This window comes from Saccopteryx leptura, chromosome 8, assembly GCF_036850995.1.
Source record: "Saccopteryx leptura isolate mSacLep1 chromosome 8, mSacLep1_pri_phased_curated, whole genome shotgun sequence".
Classification (NCBI taxonomy): Eukaryota; Metazoa; Chordata; class Mammalia; order Chiroptera; family Emballonuridae; genus Saccopteryx; species Saccopteryx leptura.
The window spans coordinates 83961774-83982374 of NC_089510.1; the positions used below are offsets into that span (position 1 = coordinate 83961774).

The 20601-nt window shown below is 42.8% G+C and overlaps 1 protein-coding gene across 2 annotated transcripts in view; it reads left to right on the forward strand.

Annotated features, from left to right (window-relative positions):
• Positions 1-2860: 2860 nt before the first annotated feature.
• Positions 2861-20601, forward strand: part of PLD1 (phospholipase D1) — a 337459-nt gene continuing 319718 nt past the window's right edge. For both annotated transcript variants that reach the window (XM_066347950.1, XM_066347955.1), the window contains exon 1: positions 2861-2883. The gene's annotated coding sequence lies outside the window, so the exon portion shown is untranslated. The remainder of the gene's footprint in view (positions 2884-20601) is intronic.

Below are 20601 nucleotides of genomic sequence, written 5' to 3' on the forward strand. Positions count from 1 at the left end.
ATCAAAAGTCAGATTACGTCAGTCTTTAGCCCAGAGCTTTCATATCAATTAATGTTAAATTCAAACTTCTTCTTAGGAACTTGCTCCCTGCCACCCCCCTCTGACCCATTTTCTATCACTTGGCTCCTTGCTCACCGCATTCTATTCACCTTTGCCTCCTAGTTTCTCGTGAAAACACCAAATGCATTTCTACCTCATGGCCTTTGTACCCTAGTCCCTCTGTCTGGATGTTCTTTCCCAGACATTTACTTGCAAGGCTAGTTTCTTTTCCTCTGCTCCAATGTCAACTTTTCAGAGAGGCCATCTGGGTTGATCTCCTTCACCCCATCCCAGAAATCCTGGTCTTCTTCTTTACTCTGGTTTATATTTCCTTATATTACTCACCACTTCTGGACATATTCCAGGTCTGTCCTCCTACAGAAAAGCACGACTCACCATTTTGTTCATGCAGTATCTTTAGCTACTAAAAGAGTACCTGCAATAGAGTAGACTTTCATGATGTATAAATGAGTGAATACTTATACTTGCTATCCCCTACCTTCATGCATGTAATTTTCCCTAAATTCTCCTTAATTCCAAACACATAAAGTAATCCACAAACTTCCATTCTCTGAAGCATTTTCTCAGTCTGTTGGATCTTGCCTCTAAGCATATCCTCTGTTTGGCTCCAATACATTTTTATCAACATTCTCTACAGATTTGAGTGTTCTTACATTGACAAAATCTCTGACGATATGTAAGATTTGGAAAAATGACAACTCCCAGCAATCAACAAATCTCTCAGGAAAATAGAAATAATTACATACTATATCTGAAACGTATTGATGGCAGCCCATAGCTTAAGTTTATCTCTAAGCAACCTATGACCTTTTTAAATTTTATTCTTCTAGCTCAAGAAAGCAGAAATTCAATTATTGTGAGGGCACTTAATTATACTTCTGATTATAGTTAACAGAAAGACCAATTGTTGTAGGTTAGTGCCAAACATTTTAATGATGACATTTAGGAGTTTGGGAGTTTATTTTAAAGCCAGCTGCTTCTCAATCAAAAGCACTACCATTTCTGAAGGCAAGCCTGTAAGAGTGCAGTTACTTGTGTGTATGGTACCAAATCATCTGTGATTAATAAAACTTGAGAAAGAAGGGGAGGAAAGGGTGTTCAGCCTCTCAGGAACATGCTTGACTTTACTTGCCAAACTTCTCTTAAGCAATACTCTCTATGCTCAGGGGGCCATGTGCTTAATTGTAAAAATCTGTCAGTATCACGGGATTCAAAAGACATCAATCACGTCTGTCAACAAGGAAGGAGTGATGGCCGTGTGACTTTTCTATCATTAGGAAAAGATGTGCTCAAGAGAGAAAAATATAGTCCAAGGAGGGCGAGTTCCAGACTATAAGGTCACCCCTCCACCCCCATTTTGGACTGAGATACTATATTTTTCATTTCATGCAGTTCCATGTGTGCAGTAAGACATTATGTAACTCCGTCAGTCTTGGCTGTGCAATATGCACTAAGTGCTATAAAGTGGCCATCATTATTAACAGTTTGTTGTATGTGGAAGAGATGGCCTCCTTCGGCTTTGGCAAAATGCAACATTGTGTAATGAGACTAGAGCTGGCCTCTATTCAAAACTATACTCCAAAAGGGCTGCTAGTCAAGCCACATGACAACATGACAACTGGTTCTTTTTTTTTTTTTTTTTTTTTCACAGAGACAGAGAGAGTCAGAGAGAAGGATAGATAGGGACAGACAGACAGGAATGGAGAGAGATGAGAAGCATCAATCATCAGTTTTTCATTGTGGCACTTTGTTTGATTTCTTTCTCATATGTGCCTTGACCTTGGGGCTACAGCAGACCGAGTAACCCCTTGCTCGAGCCAGTGACCTTGGGTCCAAGCTAGTGAGCTTTTTACTCAAACCAGGTGAGTCCGCGCTCAAGCTGGCGACCTCAGGGTCTCAAACCTGGGTCCTCTGCATCCCAGTCCGATGCTCTATCCACTGCGCCACCGCCTGGTCAGGCTCTGGTTCTTTTTTTTTTTAAGACTTTATTCTAACTGGACTAAAAACATCAAAATTGCTGTATTCGGACAGTTCCATGGGTGCCATGGGAATTTTCCATGTTTTACTCCTGATTTATTATTTCATGCTGAGATTTCTGAATTAACCCTAGCTTGAGCTTTAAAGACATCAAGACACAACTTCCAGTCTCCTGTGTTCTAAACTGGGTACTTCACTGAGGCTGGATACTTTTCCTTATCTGTCAATTAGCCATAACACCTACTCCTCCTGGAAGTTGGAAGAAGGCTTACAGGTGACCTCAGCAAAACTCCTACTTTTAAATCATGTCACCTCAGGCAAGTCATTGCACCTTTGTGATCAGCTGTTTCCCTACTTGTAAAATGAGCCAATCACAGCTATCAGCTGAATAGATGATAATTTGGTAACACAGGCAAAGCTACTAGAACAGTGCCTGGGCACTTGAGTACCTGATCATAATGCTACTAATGCAGGTGACCACTCCCTAGGTTGACGCGGTTGACTTAATGAAACACTGGGAGAAGAAAAAGACTACGACACCGACACCGGGACCAGGGCCCAGGCCTAGCAGCTGGAGCCTTTAAGCTCCACAGGGGCGGCAGCCGGCACCATGAGGCTCCGGGACTGAAAACCGCTCCGCCCCACCCCTGCCCGGGAGAGTCCGGGCAGCGAGTTCCGGGCGGCGGCGCAGCGCGGTCCCCGTTCGGGCCCTCCCTCCCCTCCTCCCCTCCTCCCTCCCCTCCTCCCCTCCTCCCCGCCTCCCGCGCCTCCAGCTGTGCCAGCCGCGCCTGGGCCCCGAGAACCCGCCGCCACCGCGCGGGTGCCCGCGGCCGACTGGTCCTTCAGGTAGGAGCTGGGAAGGGCTCCCGCGAGAGCCTGCTTTCCGCGGTCCTCGCCCTCCGTCCCTCCTCCTGCCAACCCCGGGCTGCGGGCCGCTGCCCGCCCAACTCGGACGGGACCTTGCCAGAGCGGCGGCTGGCGCCAGCGCCCCGCGGCCTCGCGGGACCGCCTCCCCGGCGACTCTCGGGGTCCTCGGCGCACGCCCTCTGGTCTTGACCCTGCAGAATGGACGCCGACGGCTCGGGGGCGCACTTTCGCGGGGGCGCGGAGCCACGCGGGCCCTGGGCCGAGGCTGGGCGGTGCCTGGCTGGGCGCCGCTGCCCCGTCGCAGCGCAGCCCGTCGGTCACCCCCGCGTCCCCTCGCGCGCTGCGGGGTGACAGGGATGGCGGCGCAGTGGGCAGTGCTGCGTCCCGCGGCTCGGAGCCCAGTCTGCCAGATGCGCGGTCCCGGGCGTATGGACACACAGCTGCTCGCTGTGGCCCTAGGAGGTGATGACTCCGAGGTGGGGCAAGAGACACGGGAGTCTGGAGCGGGGCGTGTGTTAAGGAGGTTGTTTCTTGCCCCAACTTAAAGTTATTTGGGACCTAGATCTCAGCTCCAGGAGTGCAGTGCTCTGAGTTTGGACAGGATTTTGTGACACCCTTCAGAACTGGCCTCACAGACTTAGTCCAGAGCTCCAGCCACGCCTATATTTGCTCCTCCTTATCTCAGATTATTGCCTTCTTTACTTCCTCTCTGAAGTTCTACATGCAAGTAGATTCTTAAGGACCACCAGGGTTTCTGTGTTTGATCGTCCCTGTGTCTTTACCCACAATGGCGAGTTTCGTTAACCTCATCTGCCAGGCCAGTTTTCAGTGGGCCTTCGGAGGGCTGAGGGCCGGTGGGAGACTAGCCATCGAAGACCTCTGTGCTGTGTTAGGATGGGCTAATGAATGGTGGTTCCATGAAAGCCTGAAGAGTCAACAGCGTGTAGTTAACAGACACCGAATTTAAACACTGCCTATTAGAATAAGGATCTCTTTAAGTAGTAAATGTTCTGTCTGTCTGTCTGTCTCTCTCTCTCCTCTCTCTCTCTCTCTCTCTCTCTCTCTCTCTCTCTCTCACACACACACACACACACACACACACACACGTGAGTTTGTACACAGGCTTTTAGCTTGAATTTGTACACAGCCTTTCAGTGTTGTTTGGAGCCTTTTAATTAATTGTTTGAACTCCCAATGTGTCTTCTCAGGACTCAATATAATTCACAACCCAACTAAAAGTTAAGGCTGAGAAAGATGTATGTGTCTTTTACCCCTGATGCCAGAATAGGTAGGAACTATGGTGCTCATTTAGGTTTACTGGGGACATGCTCATTGAAAGTTGAGTACTGTGTGTTTAAAAATTTTTTGTTATAAAAATTCATTTGTCTTGAGCTCTTGCAGGGTTTTTAAAGAGATCATTTTATTGCGGTAAAATACACAAAACATAATATTTGCTGTCTGAACTACTTTTAAGCATATAGTTCAATGGCATTAAGTACTTTCACATGGTTGTTCAGCCATCACCACCATTCTTCCCATCTTTCTTGTCGGGTTTTAATAACATTTTAATGATAATGATGGTGTTGCAGGCTTTAGTTTTCTCACTAAGCAAGGCTTGAGTTCCTTCCCATAGCTTTAGAGAAATGCACTTTTAATGAGAAAGGTGAAAAACCATAACCAGACTGTGTTTAGTGAATCTTATCTCCATTTGGAAAGTTCTGATACCCTGCTGTTTTAGGATATGCTTGTGAGCTATTTAAATTTGTACGTAAAGGTATTGTGAGATTTAGTTTTTAAGAGGGAGAAACAGGTAAGGGACTTGTTGATAGTTTCCTTCCCTTAATAGCTAACAGAAAAATTTTGTGTCCTGGAGCAGTACAGTAGCATTTATTGAAATTATGACTAAGCTTAGATTGTGGCACCTATTTAATAAGCGAAAGCAGTTTGATCCCACTAGCTGGTGGGTGTAGCAATTTCCTCTTCATTCTAGGTGTTGACTAGATTCATGGTAGGGGACCCAGCACATAAGCTATGGCCCTTTAAACTCCCAGTTGGTCTTGGTCATTGTCTTCACTAAAGAAGTGTAGCTGTGACCAGTAGTGGCTCAATGGATAGAGCATCAACCTGGAACACTGAGATTGCCAGTTCAAAACCCTGGGCTTGCCTGGTCAAGGCACATATGGGAGATGATGTTTCCTGCTCCTCCCCCCTTGTGTCTCCCTTCTTTCTGACTCTCTCCTCTCTCAAATGAATAAACAAAAATCTTTAAAAAAAAATTTAAAAAAAGGAAGTGTAGCTGTGCTAGGCCTGGTTTTATGTTTACAATCTTTTAAGTCTTAGCACCAAAAATAAAATGTGTTCTCCTGCTGGGTATGGTTAATTGTTGTTGCAGGGTTAAAATGAGAAACTCATAACCTAAATTTCCCATAAGCTTGTGGTATTGTGATTAGAAAAGGAATCATACAAATTGTTATCTTATGCTGCAGTGGGAACGCATTCCCATGTGTTAGTTTCCCTAAATTCGCGGTGCAGTGTTGAGTCTGGGTCCCAGATGTTTCAGTGCTGAGTCTTTAAACAGACGGTGCACGTATAAGTGTTTCACAGTCACTATTCTTTCTTTTTTCCTTTTGTTGTGAATGTTTTCTAATTTTTGAACTTATGGAGCCAACATTTCAGTGAAAGAATAAAATGATTTGTTTATTTAATCAACACTTATATGCCAGGTGCTACATTAAGCATTTTACAACATGAACATATTTCACACAGGGTTGTTTTGAGAATTAAATGTGCTCATCCCCATTTCACAGATGAAGTAATTCGAGACACAGTAAGATTGTACAAGAAAAGACTGGCACAAGGCAAAGCTGGGGTTTCATTCCAGGCAGCCTGAACCCACAATTTTGAACTACTAGCTCACCAGAAAAATTAAACCTGAGATTCCACCCTCCTAACAAATGAACTTTTTTTCCAGGTTGTTCTATTCCTATCCTGTCCTTGTCCTTAGGGATAAAAAAATTGACATAATTGCAGTCGGAATGTAACACAGTCAATGAGTTCAGCTCCCTTGTTTTTTCAGAAGAGGAAATTAGGTGGAGTATGGTTATGTCCCGGTTGAGAGCGCTGGGGCAGGGTGCTGGCCACCCTCTCCTCAGCCAAGCCTTAACTCTTGATTGTGAGTAGGTTGGGATAGGGATCCTGGGGGGTCTGGAGATCCGAGGTGTGTATTTAGGAGTGGATGGTTCTTGCCAGTTGTTATACCATCCTGGAGCTAACCTGCTTAATAAGGGTCCGGGTTACGTCAGGGGCAGAGAGAGTAGAAGCTGGTGGCAGATTGTGGACCATGGGAAGTCTTGCTGCTCAAGCCTCCGCAATCCCAGATTCCTTCCCCCATAGCTGGTGAGGACTGGGACCCTGGGCTCCCCGCTGGATGAGGGGAATATTTTATTCTGACTTCAATCATTTTTTTAGCTTTTTGGATCTAGAGTTGGGAACTTTTTAAAAAGCCTCTGACGCACATAAGAAAATCAGCCAAGAGCAACATGGAAATAAAAATAATTTCATTTAGTTGATTCTTTTGTTGAGAGAAAGACTTCTAAAGGCATAAACTGACAAACTTTATATTAAGAACAGAAAAATCAAAGTTCAGGATTCAACAGTGATTTTTTTTTCAAAGTAAGCTTTTACAGACAGTATATTTGGGTGAAGGAGAAAAATGAATAAACATGGGGGAAAAGCAGTGGAAAGGGAGGGAGAAGCAATTGCACAGAGAGCAGGAAGTTGAAGAGGGGGGCACAGAAGGAAAAGTCAGGGTGCTAAAACCTTGTCAGGTCTTGATACAAAATTTGATGTTCTACTCTTTTTTTTTTGTTTGTTTTTTACAGGGACAGAGAGAGAGAGAGTCAGAGAGAGGGATAGATAGGGACAGACAGGAACGGAGAGAGATGAGAAGCATCAATCATCAGTTTCTCGATTGATTGCTTTCTCATATGTGCCTTGACCGCGGGCCTTCAGCAGACTGAGTAACCCCTTGCTTGAGCCAGCGACCTTGGGTCCAAGCTGGTGAGCTTTTTGCTCAAACCAGATGAGCCTGCACTCAAGCTGGCCACCTCGGGGTCTCGAACCTGGGTCCTCCGCATCCCAGTCCGACACAGTATCCACTGCGCCCACCGCCTGGTCAGGCAATGTGCTACTCCTTAACAAAGCCCTTTGACATACCAAAGAGGTTGAAAATGATCTTTCATTTGGTTTATCTATGTGATCTTAATGTTGCTTAAAACCACTGCTAATCAGCAAAGCCTGGGTACAAGGAGTTACCTGGGAACTCTTAACCCCTGCTTGGGATCTACATAACAATCTAGTCTATTTTTGTTTACATCACATTTATATTAATGGATTTCATATATAACATCCTCATTAAAATTGTGTTTGCAATTCTTTTGTTTATCATCCATCTTCCCTGTAAGAGGACAAGGCCCTTGAGGTCACGGACTGTGTTTTTGTTATTTTTGTGACTGCCCTGTCCATTGTAATGTACAACAGATGTAAACTGAATGAAAGAGTGCATTGATGCATGAGGGAAGATGGTGCAATTCATTTCATTCCAAATATAACATTTCCAGAAGAGAATGTTTTTATGGCCAGTGTTTTACTTATTTATTCTACTGTGCTGTTAATTCTTACAAATAGATATGTAGATGCGGACTGGCCGCTCTGTGGCATTAATTAGCAGCTATACTCATTTCATTGTGCTTTCTCTGCAGCGTTCTCGACCTTAGTTCTGATAAAGAAGTCCTTTGGAGTGCAGTAACTGTGAGGTAGCAGTGGACTAGGCTGGCAGTTACAGGGCTTGGAGAGAGGGATGGTGTGGATATACAGAACCCAAAGTGGGAAATTTGATAAAAGGGCCTAAGAGTAGAATTAAAAAAAAAATTAGAGATGAAGTTTAGATATTGTTTTTTAAATCTCACCATTATCCCCACTTTGGAATAAAAGCATATAAGCTAAGGTAAGAGAATAGGATTTGGGATAAAATGTCTTTTTGGTGCTAATATGATTGTGATGTCAGAAAGATTTAAAAACAAGAAAAGGAGAGGGGGAAATGCAGCCAGAATCCGATTACCCTAAAGGGAAAACCCACTCGGTAGGATAATGTGGATGGTAAATATTGCAAAGCTAGGAACACGGAGCAAGACTCTAGCCCTAACTCTCACATCCCCCAGCCCCAACCCAAAGCTGCCACTGTCTTGGCTGGAAATGCAGGGTCATGGGGCAGTGGTTAACCCAAGCAGGTCTGAGGCTTGTTAGATACCATTGGGCCCCACAGGTCCTCACTGGGAGAATAATGATTATGGGTCTCAGCCTAGGAGCCAGAGAGTTTGGAGCCACATACTGAGCGCTCTAGCACCATGTAGTATGCGATAAGTAGCTTAAAAATCCCCTATGCCTTGATTTCCCCATCTGTAAAATGGGGATAAAAATAGTACCTCTCTCAGAGGATTATTGTGAGGATTGCAGAAATGCCTGTAAAATGTTCAGCATAGAGCCTGGAACATAAGAGTGACAGTAAATGTTAGGTGCCCCACTTTTACACATCACCCTCCCCTCTCCACCTCAAACCCAGCAGGAGCAACATCTGTAAATGATATTAGTGCTAGAGTAGAGTGGTCCTGTGGGAATACAGAGGAAGGACATATGCATTTGCCCAGGAGGAATTCTTGGGTGACAACGGGATTCCAGGAAACCCCAGTGATAGAAGCAATAGAAAGATTTCTGGCAACAAAACTGGTTACAATTTGAGAGAATGAACTAACTGTACACCTTTGACAATTATGGTACTTATATATACTTGCAGGGTATGTGTTTTGATGTTAGCTAGAAAATTTTTTTTGTTTTTTTCCTGTTTTTCTTTTTTGTTGTTTTTTTAAATTTGATTTTTTTTAAATGTATAACCATAGCATAGCATTTAATAAAGGAAATATGATTTATTTAATAGGAGAAGCATAACATTCAATAGAAGAAGCATGAGCCATTGTTCTTTATTGATGGTGTATGTATAAGGGTATATAATAAAACAATGTTTAGAATTAGGAAGAATAGAGTATACTCTTAAGGTAAGAGTGAACTAGCTCATGCAGTGTTGGAAAAACACCCGTCCCATCACCTTCTGTAGCTTCACATTAAGTGGGAAAAGGGCATAGCTGGCACCATCAGTTTGACAGGGGTGTGGTAATTCATATCTGCAGGAATTGTGGATGTTTGTCAATGGTCAATAACATAGAACAGCAGTTTTCACACTTAAAAAAATTGTGGTTACTGCTCTCCACCTCTGTCTCCCCAAAACCACTTTTCTGATTGAGCTCTTCTATGATATCTCAGTATGTAATACACCCAAAAGCATAGCCGTCCTTCTTGACAATTCCTAGATTTGGATAGTGGACCAGCTGCCTCCTTACATCTCTCCACCCCGCCCACCTCCTGACACCAGCTGCCCCTCAGCTGCTGGAACCGTGGGCTCCTTGGAACAGATGTGAAGGCATCGCCATACCTTCATTGTAGGGAAGAGAAAACTAAGATCTGAAAAGGGAAGGGCAAGAAGAGGCAGTGGACTCTTTTAAAATTTTTGCTCTTGGTGTGGTAGAACTGGCTCATTCTGAGAGCTGATTTTTAAATTTTTATGAATTTCATGAACCAATTGTTAAACATGCCATTATTAAAATTTAAATGATCTAAAGTTTAGATTTTGAACTTAAATTATATTAAAAACAAAGGTAATAAATACCATGTCATCACTTACTAATTATTTTTACTAAATTTTCTGGTATCGGTGCTCTTGACATTATTTACATCTGTTTTTTCTATATGATAAAAATACTACAACTACTGCACATCTTTTCTCAAACTGCATGGTAAGTGACATCATACTGGTAGCTTGAAAGCAGCTATGGTGGGAATATTTACACCATGGGAACTTGCAAACCCTACAGTTAGGGTTTCTCCCCTGTTCCTAGCTAGTTAAGCATTTGTCAGCACACCACTGGTTTTCTCCCTATATGACATCAGAGCTTCTTTGCTCCCTCCTTTCTCATTGTGACTAATGAGATTTGCCTAATTCTTGTCTTTCAGCTGTCACAGTGATTCTAAATTTGGGGATGTGAATTGGGGGCAAGGAATACACTTAGTTGTGCGTTATTTTTATCTGTCTTTTTCTATTAGCTGGTACAGATTGGTTTCAAACATTTTAGATCTCAACTGCACTCAATTTAATCCTTGATCCTATTTTTTTTCCCTGATCCTATTTTTTTTTTTGTAGAAATAGGATTCTTCTTGACTCTACCCTCCTGTCCCCAAAGAACTTGCCCTCTCCCCACCTCCAACCACAGTAATTCTAAGGTCTGGATAAGCAAAATCACCTGGGAACTTATTTTTCATATTCCTAGATCTGTCACATACATACCTGCTATCAACTGATGGTCATTGATGCCAATTCAGTGCTTACAGGAATTTTCAATTTGGGGTGTGGTGAAGAAGGAAACTTTATTCAGTGCAAACAGCTCAGTTGTGATACAGCATGAGAACAGCAGGCTGTGGAACAACTCAATAGTGTTACAGTTCAGTTGTGAAAAAGCACAGCTAATGAAGTGACCCTGGGGCAAGGCCCCTTCCCTGACTAGATAGCTCTACTCTGCTGGCTCAGGTCAGCTCTGATCTGCTTTGCCCTGTTCTGCTCTACCCTGCTCTGACTGCTCTGGACTAGCAAGACATCTTCAGTGTTTCAGCTCCATCCCAGGAAATGCAGTCTTCAGTCTTTGGTAGATAATGGAAACTGCATTCCCTGATCCAGAGGGTAGAAGATTTATATAGTGAGCAGGCCCTGGCCCTGGTCCCTGATTGGTCTGTCCTCATGCAAATGAAGACTCCAAATCCTTGCAGTTTGATTGGTCTACAAGACACTATCCTGATTGGTTAGAATGGAGCTGCTTTGATTGGTCAGTGAAGATACTGATGAGACTAAAGCTGCACAGCTCAGTTTAGGCAGAAAAAGCTTCAGTTCTATTGGATAAAATACGATTTCAGAAACTCCTTTATAAGGTCTTGCGCAGGTGGCAGGAGCACAGTGCAGACACAGTTCAGTGCAGGCTTTCTCCCTGAAGTGCAGTTTGCATAAGAGGCCCCTTTGTAAAAATCACTCCTGGGCTCTGTTTGCTAAATTTGAGCCCAGTTAGCCACCAGGAACCCTTCTCAATGGGAATCTTTTTCCTCAGGGTCCATACTACTACATCAGAATTCTCAGCGTGGGGAGGACTCAATGTAGTAGTTTGTAAGTTCCCCTGGGATTTTGAATAGCATCCCATGCACCTGTTTGTGCATGCTCCTGGGGGCCTTGCTGCCCCGCTGTGGTGCTACATGTGCTCTGTTGACTGTCAGGACAGTTTGGCTGTTGGACCTTTGCCGCAGTGCACAGGAGCCTTTATTTTTATATTTAGATTCAAATTCTCATACTGAGAAACCTAGCATTTAGAACCCAGCTCTTTGCCTCATGAACTTGTTCCTCGTACCAGGGCCTCATTCCCTGAGCTCCGTTCTTTGGAGCCTGGTTCCTACCTAAGGAGACAACCCTTTTAGAGCCTGGAGACGAGCAGGGGATTTGGGTGTGCTGGCTTTATTTCTACATTAGCCTCAATTTTCACCTTAACTATAGTTGCCCATCCCTGGGGATTGCCAGGAGGGTTCTGTTTCTGGAAAACACCAAGCTTCACTCCATCTTAGGGCCTTTGTACTGTGCTCTTCCCTCTGCCCAGAACACCCTTCTCCTAAGTCTTTGCATGGCTGGCTTCTTTTTGACATGTGGGTCAATGACAAAAAGTTCAAATGTTACCTCCCTGGAAATGCTTTTCCCTGACCACCACATCTGCCTCCCCACTCAGCCTACATAGCTTTCCCCACCACCTCATTCATCCTGACCTTTTACAGTAGGTTGTTTTCTTCCTGGCACTTACCATCATCCAAATGCTTTCTCATGTCTTGTATTCTTGAATGCTGAGTTTTCCTCATGAGAGCATTAGCTCCATAAGAGTAGAACTTGCCTGAAATGTAGTAAGCCCTCACTTGTTAAAATGAATGCCTCTCCAATTTCTATATAAGTATATGATATTAGTGTGAACCCTGGATTCCCAAGTGATTCATCTGTTTTCCTAACCATTCTTTCCAGACTTTACAGATGTCACCATGCTCATGACAGTGATTCATTGCTGAGATATTACTGCCATTTGGAACAAGGGCCACTCTCAAAGGAGAAGTGAAATCCATAGCTTTTCAGTAAACCTGCACCTTTCATGTTCAGAGATCTTACAAGGACTTGATTCTGCTGCACCTCTTTATCCTGTAGTTATTTAATCTGTGATAGAATGTATCAACTAAACATGAAAGTAATGTAAAATAAACCTAATCGATTTTTGGAAGTTCTTGTTTCCTCCTTTTGTGAGTTCTATCTGGGCGGTTTGGGGCAGGGTTAGAGGGGTATGCATCACTCTGTAAGACTCCAGGAGGCCAGAAATGCATGTTGGAAATGTTTATCTTGTCTGATCTCACTGCAAGACATAGAATAGGCTTGACTAATGGTGAAGTAACTTTTGTAGATCTGTTGCAAGGAAAGGCCAATAAGGATGACAGTGAAAGCTGTCACCCTGTGTTTGCAATAGTTTCTGCTCATGCTGGTGTTGGAGAATTTATCAAGCACAGTCTCTTGGTGCTGACAGTGCTCAGACAGTCGTAGTGCATCTAAGAGGTGCCTTTGCCTGCATAGAGCTTGTGGTCTATCTAATACAATCAGCTAAAGGCAGGACGGAGTCGTGCATTCGAGTCCTGCCAGACCCCTGCAGTGGGCTTGTATTTTGTAATGATAACAGGCTCCAGTTCTCTTGACAGTGATTTTCAAACAGTTCTGTCTTTCAGGGCAGACTAGACCTGGAGCAGAGGCTGGCACCAGGGCTGTAGAGCAGAGCTCTGAAGCATCTCTAAACTCCAGTTTCAACAGGAGCATCTCATGAAAAATACATAATTTTATGCATTTGACTTTTTAAAAATAAACTTTTTGCTTTAGATTTACAGAAAGTTGTGAAGATAGTATACAGGGGTAAATTATGGTTTTCTATATCATAACACCTTACATTAGGTTGGTACATTTGTTACAATTAATGAAGCATTTTGATACATGATTGTTAATTAGAGTCCATACTTCATTCAGATTTCTTTAGTTTTTCCTTAATGTCCTTTTTGTATTACAATATCCCATCCAGGATACACCATGGCATTTAGTAGTCATGTCTCCTTGGGATATTCCTTGCTGTGTCTCAGACTGTCTGTGTTTTAGTTGACCTTGACTATGTAAAGGGGTTACTATTAGGTGTTTTGTGGAATCAGACTGTCTGTGTTTTAGATGACCTTGACTGTGTAAAGGGGTTACTATTAGGTGTTTTGTGGAATCAGACTGTCTGTGTTTTAGATGACCTTGACTGTGTAAAGGGGTTACTATTAGGTGTTTTGTGGAATGTTCCTCATTTAGAACCTTTATGATGTTTTTCTCCTGATAAGACTGGTTTTGAGAGGAAGACCACAGAGGTAAAATACCATTCTCATCACATCATATCAAGGGGCCTACTGTGAACAGGACTTATTGCTATTGATGTTGACTTTGACCACTTAGCTGGGGTAATGTTTGTAAGGTTTCTCCATTGAGAAGTTACACTTTCTGCCCCCAGTGCTGTACTCTTTGGAAGCAAGTCACTGTGGGCAGCCCACGCTATTGAGATGAGAGTTATGCTTTACGTCCTAGAGAGGGACACATAGCTACATAAACTGTTGGAATTCGTCTATATAGGAGGTTTGGCCTTTTATCTCCATTTGTTTATTCATTCATTTATTTATGTATCAGTATGGGCTCATGGGTATTTATCTCATATTTTGGATTATAACCCAATATTATGTTATTTACTTATATTTGGATTTTTAAAGATTTTATTAAACACAAACATTCTGATGACTAAAGGTGTTAGAAAACTTTTTTCATAGTTTTAAAAATCTTTTCCTCTTTCTTTTAAATTCTATTTATGCATTTATTCACTTGGAACAATAAAAAGCAAGTTATTATTTAGAATTTAATTATGCTTTTTTTTTCAAGAGTCAAGTTAAAATATAAGCATTTAAGTTATTTTTGAGTAGTCGAGATCAAAAGGCACTTTGCCCCTTTTGTAAGCTGAGTTTGTGCTAAGACCTTTCAATTATTGCTGAGATCACCTATGGGGAGATTATAGTCATCTGTCTTCCTGAAACTCCTTAGGGAGTGTAATAACACACAGGGATTTAGGAATAATCTTTGGCCTTCTTTTCTTTTTTCTTCAGATTTTCCTCAAATAGAAACTTTGTAAATGCTACTCAATGTACTTTTTCATTCTTAGCACTGGGAGAGTGGTAGACTGTTACAGGACCCTCACAGCGGCTTCCGTGCTTCCTGTTTCCAAGACAAATCTTCCCTGGGCAGTGTCTTCTCCACTAAAGAATGTAATTAAATAAACTCTATGAAAACGTCTATTTCACCCTTATAAAAGCATCTACAAGTCTAACATACAGCAGATTCTAGCATACTTACTCCCTGGTTTAAAATAGAGAGAACACATGCTAAAAATAGTTCATTCCCTTTTCTTTTTTCAATGTTATAGATTTTCTTTGTATTTCATTAAATAATTCTGTTCTAAAATCCAGTGCTTTTAGGTGTTCTTGTTTCTGTGCTAGTTTATACACACTGAAATTTGGAAGAGTGATTTTAGATGCAGGCAGGTCCTTCTTTTTTTTAAATTGAAGTTGTAGGCAGACAGTTATACTCAGAGACCAGATTACCTGGCCTTTTGGGCCAGAAAGATGCTTGTGACTCAGGTGTTGGTTAGTGGCTTAGTGTGTAGCCCATGCAGCCCTAGTGCTCTGGTGCCCCACTGAGGACTCAATCCTCCTAAAGGAGGACGAGGCCCATTTTAGCATGGCTGACTCCATAAGTTGCCAAGTAAACTTGACCTATGGGTCAGCTCCTAGAAGCCTTAGGTAATATACCCAGAGCTGGGCCTTGAGGTCTGGCTGGACAGGTCTGAAAGAGTTTACTGTTGCAATTAAATAAGAGGTAGCAGTATTAACTTAGGATGTGTTGAGAAGTCATTATTGCATAGTAATTAAGCACAAATTAAGCATAAAGAATAAGCACTTGACTTAATTAACTGTAATTAGAACATTCTCTCCTGATACTACCCAGGATTTTTCCTCAATTCACTTGTCTATTCCATAGGGGAGGAAAAAATAATTTTCCTTCTACCTTTTTAAATTCTTCTGGCTGGGCTAATAATTCAACTAACATCAGACAGATTAAAAGGAGAAAATGTCTTAAGTTTATAATGTATGTACATATGTTCCATAAGACAGACATGAGGACAGATGGCAAAATTAAACCTATGTGCCATCTTGAGCTAAGGAGAAAGGAGGGCTTTTGGGTTGGAACTTCAAAGGGCAGAAAGGCAATTCATGTGGAGATAGAAAAGCAAACATGTGGTAAAGAAATGTTTGCTAAGCCATCTTTAACAGTGGGACATGAGAGGACTTTGATCCAGTGGACCTGGGAGGTTCTTCCCCGTCACACACTAGTTCGTGTTAAACTGAGGTATCTGTGATGGCAGCTCCCTTCCTGGAGCAGGTCCTCTCGCTAAATTCCTTTAGGGAAGGTCAGAGTTTCTCTCTGAGTCGTTTGCTTCTTAAAAATATACGCTTAAGAATAACCTCCTAAAGGCATATTTTGGGGTGGCAAACTCTGCTTCCCCTCAATTCACTGTCATAGACCTTTAATCTGATGGTTTTTATGCAGTGAAACTTTCTTAACACTTTGATTTCCTAGGGCAGAGGACTCAGGGAGGCTATAAAACTTGTACATAATTTTAAATAACTATATGTGTTATGAGCAGGAATCAGCAGAAATGATGAATATACTTTTTCTTTTTTTTTAAGTTTTTATTTATTTACTTTAGAGAGCAGAGAGAGTGAGAGAGAGAATGAGAGAGAGAAGGGGGAGGAGCAGGAAGCATCAACTCCCATATGTGCCTTGACTGGACAAGTGCAGGGTTTCGAACCAGCGACCTCAGCGTTCTAGGTCGATGCTTTATCCCACTGTGCCACCACAGGTCAGGCTACTTTTTCTTCTTTGTAATGGTGCACAAACCAAGCTGGGTCTGGGGCAGGGAGGGAAAGGTATTGCTCAGATAGGCCTGGGCGTCTTTGGTCAGGGGGTCCTCTTCACTGCAGTCCCGGAGCTGATCTGGAACAAGGGAGGTACAGCTCCGGGCCCAGAGGATGGTGACCACCCAGCGGAGGGTCCTTTGGCCCTATTTTCACCTCTGGGCCCACCAGCCACCCTGAAGCCCCTTCTCAGTGTGGACCTGGAGGAAATTATTTCCCAAAACAGCAGTTTGGTTTCCATCAAAGTGTAGATCAGCTGCTCAGTGCTGCAGAGATGGGTTTAGAATAATGTTACAGAAGATGGTATGTGATTGTAATTCACTGAGCACACCCTCTTCATTTCACCCTGTGCCGCATCCCACAGCATTTTAACCGTCCACTTTGACCTTGTCTAAACCACTTTCCTGCTGTTGCTGACTACAGAGCAAGTCTAGATGAGTGTTAAGCTGGATTTGGTGCCCTGAGCACTTTTTCCTTCCCTTTAAAGTTTCCTTAGGTTTCACATTTTAAGGGTCAGTGATACTTACATTTATCTGTAATTTATCTATTATTTTATAAATGAACCATGAAAACGTGGAAAATGAATTTGAAAATTAATCTCATATAACAGTCATCACAATAAGGAAGAATGGTACTTGAGGAGTATTGAGACTAAAAATTCTAAAGATTGAGAGAAAAAGTATAAAATTTCAAAATATTTAGCTAACTTTATTTATTTATTTATTTTAAATAGGAGGTCCAAAATAAAGAAGTGATAAATTTAAAACTTATTTCCATCAGTACCTGCTAGTTCTCTTCTTATTAAGATATTTGCTCCTGACCAGCCGGTGGTGCAATGGATAGAGCGTTGGACTGGGATGCCGAGGACCCAGGTTCGAGACCCCGAGGTCGCCAGCTTAAGCGTGGGCTCATCTGATTTGAGCAAAAGCCCACCAGCTTGGACCCAAGGTCGCTGGCTCGAGCAAGGGGTTACTCGGTCTGCTGAAGGCCCACGGTCAAGGCACATATGAGAAAGCAATCAATGAACAACTAAGGTGCCGCAACGCGCAACGAAAAACTAATGATTGATGCTTCTCATCTCTCCGTTCCTGTCTGTCTGTCCCTGTCTATCCTTCTCTCTGACTCTCTCTCTGTCTCTGTTAAAAAAAAAAGAAAGAAAATTTGCATACATTTGGTTAAAGTTGCTTTAAAAATATTCATTTAAAAATATTTTTAAAAGACAACCTTTTTAATTCGCCTCTAAAACCATTCTGTAAGTATAGTTTACTTTCACAGTGAGTTCTGTAAGGAGTTTGAACAATGCCAATTCAGAGGACAATTCTTCTGTTCCTGCAGGATCCCTGCTTTCGTACAGAGGGCTTCTCTGAGTAAGCCTTCCTGGCCAGCTGAGCTAATCCAGCTGAAGATACAGGTTAAAAAATGACCGGATTTGTTCATTGTACAATCTGTCATATTAGGTCATTTAAGCTCACTATCTGCTATGCTTATGCATGAATTAAATGGTCTACATTCACAATTCAAAACTATGAACATGCTGGAGAGAACTCTAGTGTGATATTAAGGATAACCTAAGTTCTGGTGTGGTCTCTGCTACTATCTTAGTGTGACCCTGGGCAATTTATTTTCAGAAATTTCCACTAATGCTTTTCTCTGTTTTAGGCCCTGCTCTGAAGCTGGGATTACTTAACCCTAATCCTTTTTAAATTAGCTGTATTCCGGGGATTTAAGGTCCAGTGCAGTGGTTCTCAGAGGCCACCATGCATCAGAATTCCCTGGAAGGCTCATCAGAATAGAGTGCTGGGCCTCACCCTACAGTATCTCCACTGTGTGAAGCATTTGCATATGTAACAAGTTTCCAGATGCTGCTGACGCTGCTGGTCTGGGGACCACGATCTGAGAACCACTGTTCTAATGGTTTAGCTGACACATCAGTAACCACAGTTCAAAGATTAAATGCCGGGAAATAAGTACAAGTAATATGCAATGGGAAACGGAATGGAGAAATGGGTCAGAAGATGAATGAGCAGTTGGAGACCTGAGAAGCTCTAATGGGAGAGGGAGAGGTTAAGCAGGATCTTGACCAGTGGAAAGCTCTTTAACAGGAAGGGCATTTGGGGGAATGATAACATCTCAGTCTTCTGATGGGAAGGAGATTACAGAGTGTACATGGGAGCAGGGGTATAGTCTAGCATCTGTGGAGTGGAGGGTTGGTGTGGGGGTGGAAGGAGGAACAACTAGAAACAGATGGAACTGAGAATGAGAGAGCTGGAAATCAAACTAAACATGTTCTTGGTTTTTGGATTTTGGCAGCTAGGGAACAGCATGATCAGAGCCATGCTTACGACGGGCAATTCTGGCTTTGTGATGGATGGCCTCAGAAGAGAATGAGTGCTTTTGGGAGAGCTAGGTGGGAACTGGCCTGAAAAAGAGCCTGAAGGTGTGGGATGAATTGCACAGAAGGTACAGATGTGGTTGGTTCCTGGGGATGAGGGAGAGGGAAAAGTCCAGGGAGACTGAGGAGTCAGGTCTGAGCTGGTGGAGAAGAGTCGTGGTGGCAGGGTTCCGTGGGTTGGGGGTGGGGGCGTAGATTGGCTAAGAAGACAGACCTCTCGGAGCCTTTGTTGCTTTAGGACCAGATGCTCTTAAAGGTCTCTTTTTGTGTGGCTATAGTTATTGTTTTGATGGTTTTTGCTAGCCTGAACTATTACAGAATATATTTGTACAAAGAGTAAATGGTTTATGTATATCAGGCATTCATATGTGTGTTGATTGGTTGATCAGTGTTAATCATTAGTTCTAAAATATTTACATCTGTAAGTAGCCTTCTTTCTGAGCTCTTCTTCATTTTGCTTTTAGTTTTCTTAGTATGTCTTCCTTCCATTTCATGCATGTGAGCAGTTTTTGATCATGCGGTCTATGTATTTTAAGTAGGTGTGGCAGATATTTTGAACCTCTTTGACTCTTCATCACAATAATCATACCACATACTGAGTCATTAGTATACAATGTGGCTTCCCGCTTGATTACAAACTTCTGAGTAAAGAACATGTCTTATCCATTGTTGTCTTCCTCACTGCACTCATCATAAGTGATTTTACAAAGTGGCCAGCAAGTATTTGTGGAATTACTCAGGCAATACTGCGTAATAGTCTAAAGAGAAAGGGAAATGCATGTGTCTTGGGAGGTAGAAAGAGGAAACAGTTAATTCAGTAGACCTTCCTGACCAGAACAGAGATATTCACACACACTTTAGTACCCAGAGCCAGAAGCCCATAAAAACTAAGAGAGTGTGTTTAGCTTTTGTCTTAAAATTAGCCATTTAAAATCTTAGCCCAGACCTTTCTACTCTGGGCTGCAATTTTTCTCAATTCATAAAGTTTTGAAAGGGGTAAATTACAGATTTTTGTAACTCTCTGTACACCCTTTTGAGGAGAATGCCTGGCAGAGGGAACAGCATGAGCAAAGCATTTGAGAGAGGCAGGATTGTGAAGCAGGAGAGGGAGTGGGGGCTGGTTTCAGTGGGCCATCTGTGCTGAGGTAAGGAGTTTGGACTCTACCCTATAAGAAGGTCTTGTGCCAGGGAGTGCCATCTGGGGAGCAGGAGTGAAGGACCAGAGACAGTCACATCGGGGAAGAGATGTTATAGGATTGGTTATTGCCAAAGGCATCTGGTTACTGAATTCTGAAGGATCCTCTCAGGAGAAGTCTTATGAAATGCATCTCAGTGCATTTCATAGAGAATAAAAGGGAGAAGCTTTTATCCAGATATTTTTTCTCCCATTAAATAAAAGCAGCCCCGCTTTTTAGACTTTGTGTGTCTGATTGCCAGGCAGGTTGCCAAGGATGCCACAGGAAGCTGCATCAGAGGAGCCTGGGTGGGAGAGGTCCCATTAGGTTACACTGGTGTGAAGCAGGTTGGACTCTTCCCGGAACTGGCTACCATAACAATGGGAGCAACACCGGGTGAGCAGTCTAAGAGGACTTGAAGTCATGCGTAATAGGTGGCCATCCAAAGAGATTTTGAGTGAGTCTTAACAAAGCAACCACCTAATCAAATTTATACAATAGTGTGTCGGTAAATGTTTAACAACCAGCTGTCCAGAAAAATGTGTATACGTACATATACAGCAAGTCCTAAAATACATCATCTTATTTAATGTTGCTTTTATAATGTTGATGAGAAAAAAAATTGATTCCCAGCCAGGCCACTGCTGCGTGGAGTATTCATGTCCTCCGCACGTTGTGTGGGTTTTCTCCAGGCGCTCTGGTTTTCTCCCACATCCCAGTGACATGCACACGGGGGAGCTGGTCTGTCTGCCTTATCCAGTCTGAGTCTGTGTGTGGGGGTGAGTATGTGTGAGTGGAGCTGCGATGGCAGGGCGTCCTGTTGAGGGTGGGTCTCACCTTGTGCCCTGAGATACCAGGAAAGGT